Genomic DNA, 8,547 nt, shown 5'->3' with positions numbered 1-8,547 from the left:
AAAACGGTAAAACTGTTCGTATCATTTTGTAAAAAAAAAAAAAGCATATTTGACAACTGCAGCGAGCTGTATGGGCACAGCTGGGTACTACTTTATAGTATGTTCATTCTACTCACTGGGGTTTATGCCTAGGGTCAGATTTGGGTACATGAATAGGTATGTGTCAGCTGTGCTAGCTATTGGATATATTTAGACTAATTAAGTTCATTGGTAGAACAATTGAATGGGGGGGGGAAGGCATGGAGGGCAACCGTGGATGCCAGGGACAGTGGGGGAGGAGGATGGGACATAGCAGAGGGTGGGGGATGGGGAATCAAGGATGGCAAAACAAAAGGCAAGGTATGCAGGACATAAGAATTGGAAAATTATTTGCTGAGAACATGTATGTTGATGTGCTTGATTGAGCCATACACAGTGTATTTTGGATGGAAAATTCATTTGTGTGGTGTGATAGTGTATAGTGAATTAATGTAGAACATGAATAAATTTAAAATTAAAAAAAAGATATACAGTGATTAAATGTAAATTTAAAATAATAACTTATTTTAACTTATGCAAAGATTTGTGCAATGTGTATGTTTTGAGAATCTGGGTTCTTTATTCAACACTGTGTTTATTAAATTTACCCACATTTTTAGCAGTGAGTTGTTCTTTAATATTGCTGTATTCCATTGAACAAATATATCATAATTTATCTAGTCTCTTTTTGATAAATATAGGAATGGTTCCCAGTTTGGGGCTATTCCAAATCCATACCATGATGAATGTTCACATACATGTGTTTTATAATACTTTTAACATCATGAGTATTTGCAGTCATGCCTACTAAAAGACTCACTGTTTAACATTTAGAGCTGTAATTTTCCTGTAGTTCCACACATATTTTGAAGATGTATTTGATACTTACTGCCACTATCTACCAGAGAGAATTCACTTTTGCATCTAGCAAGCAGTTAAGATAGGGTTTTTGTTTTATTATGGGTTTATTGAATTCAGAGCTGTGCCTCACTCTTTGTGGGGAGGGTAGGGGCAGACAGGGGGAACTGTGTATCTCCTCTTGACCCTTATTCCTAGGATATTAGTCTTCAAAAGGTCCACCTAGAAGAATGAAAGATTGCTAGTGTGCATCAGGAAACCTTCCAGAGTACTCCAGTCTATGACTTAGGACTGGCTGAAGCTGGAGGTGACTCATGTCAAGACCCTGTCAGAGGTGCTGTATCTCTCTTTGTCTCCCTTCTTTGTCTCAGAATAAATAAATAAAAATTCCTTAAAACTTCAGAGAAAGAAGTCAGTAGGTGGCATGGTGGTTAATATTGAACTCCTACGCTACTAACCACAGTTCAAGTCCCAGACCTGGTGGCTTGCTTTCTCACTTTCTCTCTCTCTGGTGTGTGCACATGCCCAGTAGCAAATTTTATAAATATTTTTTAAATTATAAATAACTTTTTAAAATAACAACAACAACAAAAAATTCATGGAATGGTACCAGTAGGTGGACTCTCACATGGTCAACCTCAGTTCAAGCCCAGACCCGGAGGCTTCAAAATCATGCCAGGCACACATGCATGTGTGCCCAAAATCCCCAGAGGAGCATGGAGGAGAAGGGATTGTGGCATGGCCATCCCCACTAGGGGCTGATTTCTCTCTTTCTTTTTGCTGTCTCTCTGTCTATCTCTGACGAGTGCACATGCCCTATGATAAAAACCTAAAGTAAATTTATGGAAAATACTATATATATATAGGGAAATTATATATATACATATAAATGGGTATTTTCCATAAATTTCCCTTTCTGTAGGAAATACACACACACACACACACACATATTTATAAAGAGAGAGAGACGCAAGACCAGCAGTTAGCATAATGACTATGTCGCTGGGCTCCCACGTAGTCGACCGCAGTTCGCGTCCCGGACCCGGTGGCTTAAAACTCACGCCGGGCGCATGTGCATGCGTGCCCAGGATCCCAAGAGGAGAATGGAGTAGCCATCCCCCCTGGGGGGTGGGGGTGATTTCTTGCTTTCTGTCTCTCTGTCTGGCGGGCCCACGCACCCTATAGCAAAAACCTCTCCAAAAGAGAGAGAGAGAGAGACGTGAATAGACAGGTCATGTATACACTTCTGTGTATTAATGCTCTATTTAAAAGTTTCTTAAAGAATATTTATTTGGGACCAGCAGATGGCATAGAAGTTATATTGCAGGACTCACACATGGCCAACCAGTTTGAATCTCGGACCTGGTGGCTTGAACTCACACCAGGCACATGTGTGTGCATGCCCAAGATCCCAGGAGGAGAATGGAGGAGAAGAGATTGTGCATGACCATCTCCTCTGGGGGTGATTTCTCATTTTCCTTCTCACTGTCTCTGTCTCTCTCTCCAGTGAGTACATACACCCGATGGGAAAAACCTGTGTGTGTGTGTGTGTGTGTGTATTTTTGAGGGAGATAGATAGGGATGTAGAGAACACTGAAAGTCTTTCTCTAAGATGAAACTCACCTCCTGAATCAGCTAGAACTATACTGCGAATAATAGAAAAATCTAACTGAAACTGTATTCAAGACTAATCAGACTCCAGAGAAGATGTACAGACGCTCAATAAGCACATGAAAAGATGCTCAAATATTAGCCACCAGGGCTTGCAAACCTGATTCCCAGAATATTGTTGAATGTTTGTGGGTCACTTTTTGTAAAGACATTGTTCAAATATTTTACACATTTTGGGGGAGTGCTTAGAAAATTCCTAAGCACTCCCCCCAAAAAAGGGACTTCAAAAATCTTGTGGAAGATGGAATTAGAGTACATATTTATTTTGATGAAAAAAAGTTTTTAGGGGCCAGCAGTTGGTGTAATGACCATGTCACTGGACTCCCAGTAGTCGACTGCAGTTAGAATCCCAGACCTGGTGGCTTAAACTCACGCTGGGTGCACATGCGTGTGTGTCCAAGATCCCGAGAGGAGAAAGGAGAAGAGATTGTGGCATGGCCACCCCCCCCGAGGGGTGATTTCTCGCTTTCTGTTTCTCTCTGTCTTTCCGGTGAGCGCATGTGCCCCATAGCAAAAACCTCTCCAAAAAAATTTTTAATAAATAAAAAAGTTTTTAAATCATATATAGTTCCTTTCATACTATGAATTTCTTCATGAGTTTTTTTAAGACCTCTCCCCCCATATTATTCAGTTGTGGGAACTCTTTCTATATCCCACACCAGTCCTTGGTTAAATATATGTTTGCAAATGTTTTGCTAGCTGACACCTTGAGTACTCATTTTCTAAATTGTGTTTTATGATGAACAGAAATTTTGTCCGACTTTTATCTTTTCACTTTGTTTCTGTTTTTTAAATAAATATTTAAAAACTCGGGAACCAGCAGTTAGCGTAATGGCTATGTCGCTGCACTCCCACGTAGTCGACCGCGGTTCGCGTCTCGGACCCAGTGGCTTAAATCTCACGCCGGGCGCGTGTGCGTGCGTGCCCAAGATCCCGAGAGGAGAATGGAGGAGAAGGGATTGCGGCGTGACCATCCCCCCTGGGGGGTGATTTCTCGCTTTCTGTCTCTATGTCTCTGTCTGTCTGGCGAGCGTACATGCCCTATAGCAAAAACCTCTCCAAAAACTCAATAGAGTCCAATTTCACAATATTTTATACTCTTTAATCTTAAGAACTCCTTCATATCCCAAAGCTATAAACAAATTCTCTCAGAATTTATTCCAAGGCATTCATAATTTTGTTTGAAATATCTGGTGTTGTTTGAGTTTTTTGAGGGTCTGAGGTGAGGACCTCAGCATTTTTCCCACGGGCATAGTAATCACGCTGACTACGTGTACCAAGGAGTCTGTTAGGCCCCACGTTTTTCCTTCCCCATTTTCCCTTTCTAGGAATTCTCCACAAGCAGTCTGTTTCTATAATCACAGCAACAAGTACACATTGATGTTGACAATATCTTTCTCTAGCCGAGAGTGGCAACTCCAGGGACTCTGCCTCTCTCACACACGTTTCTATCGCTGAATCCAACACCAACTACTTCACGATGTACACAGAATCCATCTTCCTCACCTCACACTGCTATCTGGACTACAGCTGTAGCCTCATGATTGGTCTCCACTTGTATACTTGCCCCAGCAAACTGAAAGATCCTGCTCAGACCTAGGCCACGGCCCAGCCACGTGGCCCACACGGCTCAGACGCTGTGCTCTGCAGGCTGGAACCATGTGGGAGGTCCAGAATCGGTGCTCGGTCCAACCTAAAGACCAGATGCGCTGCTACCATGCACCTGTATCCCAGGGACTGGGGAGACCAAGGCAGGAGGATCAAGAGCTCAAGGCTGACAACACAGCGAGAGTATTGGGACGTTTAGTTTTGGAGGCTGCAACTTGCCAATTATTTGAAAGGTCCTTCTTGGCGGTCTATCTGGAAGCTTTCCTCCTTGTGCCTTCTTTTCTAATGTCAGTGAGTTTGGGGAGCTGCAAGAGCGGCTGTCATCAGACTCTTCCTTTCTCATCCTCTTTGGAAGCAGGGGGAAAGATATAAACGGGGCCGAACAGCCCTGCTGCGCCCAGATCAGCCTCCAAAGAGGGAGCCAGCAGGGATGTAGGAGCTATTGCTGTCATGGCCCTGAGTGGACAGGCTCATAGAAGACTCTGGGCTTTCTTACTCAAGGTGTCTCCTGCCTGGTTGGAAAGGAGGTTTCCCTTCAGGCCCAGGACTAAGTGGAAAGAAGCGATAGCTCCACCGGCCTCCAAGGGCTTAGATGCTGAAGGCACACCTCGTGCTATGGGTGGCCCTTCTCTGATCCCTGCCAGTGAAATGCCCATCCTTCCCCTGGTCTATCCCTCTCCTCCCCTGTCCTGGAGCCCTCGGTCCATTTCCTTCAGACAAGGGTCTCAGAGGCAAGGATCTGGGATGGCAAAGACCTCACAGAAGTGCCTGCCTGCTCAGGTGGGAAGCAGGGACAGTCTATTTGTGCCCTTTATTCTTCCTGAGTGGCCAAACATATCGCAAGTGCAAGCAGCCAGCACCAAAGGAGCACTGAACTTACCAGATGGGTATTCCCTTGGGGGCAATGGAACACGAGGGACAAAGACCCAACGTTGGAGTAGAGGGCTGGAAAGCGAGCCAAGGAGAGGCACTGAAACAGTAGGGGGAAGCTGGTGATCTAGGCCACATGGGACAGTACTGGTAAACAATGGGGTGTGTGTGGGGAGGGGGGGGGAGTGTCAAGGGCAAAGCTTGCTCAAGAATTGCCAGTAAGAGCAGCTAGTGAGCTGGTGAAATCCTCGGAGCAGTGTAGACAACTCAGGCCTCCTCCGAGGTAAACCCCACCCTGTTGAGCTCAAAGACACATGGGAACATGTGACAGAGAAAGTATGCACGAGCTGCAAGCCACGGGCTCAAAGGAAAAGCCTAATGACCTGTCCTCAATTGGACCCTGGGACTTCGAGACCTCCAGCACACAGATACAGATGTCTGCTACTAGGGTAGCTCCCCGTGCTACCTGCTGTTGGGACCCTTGGGGGTTCAAGTGACGACGTTACCGAGACCTTAGGCACCGGGACGCGGGTCTCCAGCCTCCTTCCAGCGATAGCTGCAGCGGTTAGTATCTGTGGGTACTGCGGTTCTTTCCCTCGGGATCACCAATAGATAGAGCCTGCTCCACATTGACCACGAGTGCAACCCAGAACCTTCTGGAGCGGGAATCAGGCTCCCTGGGAGGATTGAGTATGGAGACGCCAGCTGGTGGTTGGTGAGGTCTGGCCAGATCTGTCTCCCAGGGGTACTGATATGCCCTGAGTTGAACACGTACTTTAGTGCTGAGAGACACAAGACAGGGCAGCGCCAGGCAAGAGAACCCTCTAATCTGATCTTTTCATAGAGGACACCCGTTCTTGCATAACCCTCAACCCCGGGTAGGTAGCTCAGGGACCCTACTCCTAGGAACCTTTCTTTATAGCGGGCCTCGCAAATCCTGGAGGCAAGCACGTTCTCTATGGCCACCCTGGGAAGGCAGAGTCCACAGTAACGCTAGCTGGGCTGTGATGGTTTCCCAGATCAGGACCAGGTACTGTCCACGTACTGCACCCCAAAATGTTCCTTTCTGGCAGGTTGTTTACCTTCACTTCTTTTTACCAATTTGCAAAAATAGGATTTAAGTCTTAAAAGTTTCTCAGCTAGGGGCGTGCAGGAGGTATTGTGATTAAGGGCACTGGACTCCCATATATCTGACTGCCGTTCAGGTCTAGGACCTGGCAGCTTGCTTCTCTTTCTCTCTCTTGCTCTGTCTCTGGTCAGATTAAAATAAATAAATAAAGTTAAATAAATAATTATTTAAAGAAAAAAAATTATTCTCGGGCCAGCAGGTGGTGTGGTGGTTAAGGTGCTGGACTCCCACATGGTCAACCACGGTTCAAGTCTTGGACCTGGCGGCTTGTGCTCGTTCTCTCTCTCTCTCTATGTCTCTCTTCCTCCCTCTCCTTCTCTCATCAAATTAGAAAATAATAAATAAAGTTAAATAAATAAATATTTTTTAAAAAAGGAAAAAAATTATTCTCAGCTCACACAATGGCCTAGCCACTACCACAATTTGAACAGACTGTGAGATTCCATAGACTATGCATGTAACCACTGGGCTATGGTCTTGTTTCATTATGCATGCCTCATAGATTATGAATGTTTATCATCTTTTGGTGCTTAACACCATGGCACACCTACAGTGAGCACATGGACTGTCTACTGGGAGGTCTAATTTGGTGCAATTTGTAAGTGGGTCTTTGGCTATTGGGCCTGACTCAATCTCCTTAAAATATTCAGGTAGAGACCAACTGTCAGCAAACCCCATGACAAATTCTTCTTCTAATGGATCTTTGCAGCTCAAACCACACAGCTGTCTGAGAGCTAGTTTCTTCAGGGTAGAAGGACAGGACATCAGCATGACCCACTCTGGCTTATAAACCTGTGCCCTCAGAACACCAATACCTATACAATAATCTCATAGATCATTTTCCAGGGTCCTGGCCAAAACTGCCAACTTACCAATGTTAGTTTTTCCTGGCCACAAGATGGTATATCTCCATATAGTTCTGTCAGCAATATTCTGTAGCAAGGATTGGGACTGGGTCTATGGGCCAACAAAATTAGCCCATAGCCCACTAATGTAAGGTCAGTGGGCTAAGAATCACATTAACTTTTAAAAAGTTGTAAAATACACACACAATGTGGCAGAGACCATGTGATCCAGAAAGCCTATATTTACTTAATTTTTTTTTGCGGGGGGGGTGAATTTTTGTAGTATTTCACACGCTCATTGGAGAGAGACAGGGAAAGTGAGAAATCATCCCCTAGGGAGGATGGCCACACCACAATCCCATCTCTTTCATTCTCTTCTTGAGCCTTTAGGCACCTATGGACATGTGCCTGGCATGTCCCTCAAGCCACCAGGTACTGACTCAGACTGCAGAGTCAGCCACGCGGGATCCAGCATGTCAATCACCATGCCATCTGCTAGCCCTTACTACAGGTTGTGTTTGTTTTGTTTTGTTTTTAATGTTGTCTTTTTGTTTTTTGTTTCTGTTTTTAACTTTCCATAGGGTACATGCATTCACCAAAGAGAGACAGAGAGAGAGAGAAAGTGAGAAAGCGAGCTAGCAGGTCTGGGATTTGAACTTTAGTTGGCCATGTGGGAATCCAGTACCTTAACCACCACACCACCTATTTGGCCCCTTATTGAAGTTTTAAGAGAAAGTTTGTGGACTGGCAGATGGCATGGTCGTGAGGATGTTGGACTCCCACATGGGTGACCTGGCAGTTTGCTTTTTCTCACCTTCCCTTTTTCTGTCTCTATCTGGTCAAATTTAAAAAACAATAATAAATTTAATTTAATTTAAAGTTATTTTTAAAAAGCAAGTATGCAATGACTGTCATAGTTTTCCATGTATAAGGCTTCCACAACCTTTGATAATTAATCCGAAGTATTCTGTAAGGTTTGTAAATGCTATTATAAGTGGAATCTTTAATAAAATTTTATTTTTCACAGTTCATAGGTAGTATGCAGCTAATACATGTAGAGAGAGTGAACTTTGTATACTGGAAACTTGTTAAAACCGCTTTTGGCTTCTGGTATTTCCTTTGCAGATTCTTTGGGATTTTCTACATACACAATGTTTCTATGAATCACGCTCCTGAGTGAAGCTGTACTTTAAAGCTCTACTTCTGTTTTAGTCTACATGCCTTTTATTTCTCTTTAGTTCCCTTCTTTTAGGAAAATCACTTCAGGATTTCTTCACCACGTGTCTTAGAAGAGCCCAAAAGGCTGAGTCCCCAAAAGCTAGCTCAGAAGATTGACGGGGTCCTTTTCCAGGTTTCCCGGTGAAGATTAAATCCTGAGCTTTTTGCTCCAGAGGAGGTCCCCGTCTTTGGCCACATTTCCACAGGCGGACGCCAGAGGGCGCGCGACCGACGCCTGGGCTTCCGGGTTTCCCCCGCCAGGACGGAGAGTTCCCGGTCCCCGCGGAGAGTGCGGGGAGTCCTCTCGGCGTGCACCCCTGAAGCAGGAAG

This window comes from Tupaia chinensis, unplaced genomic scaffold (assembly GCF_000334495.1).
Source record: "Tupaia chinensis unplaced genomic scaffold, TupChi_1.0 Scaffold149922_1, whole genome shotgun sequence".
Classification (NCBI taxonomy): domain Eukaryota; kingdom Metazoa; phylum Chordata; class Mammalia; order Scandentia; family Tupaiidae; genus Tupaia; species Tupaia belangeri.
Note: the sequence above shows the minus strand (reverse complement) of the source record.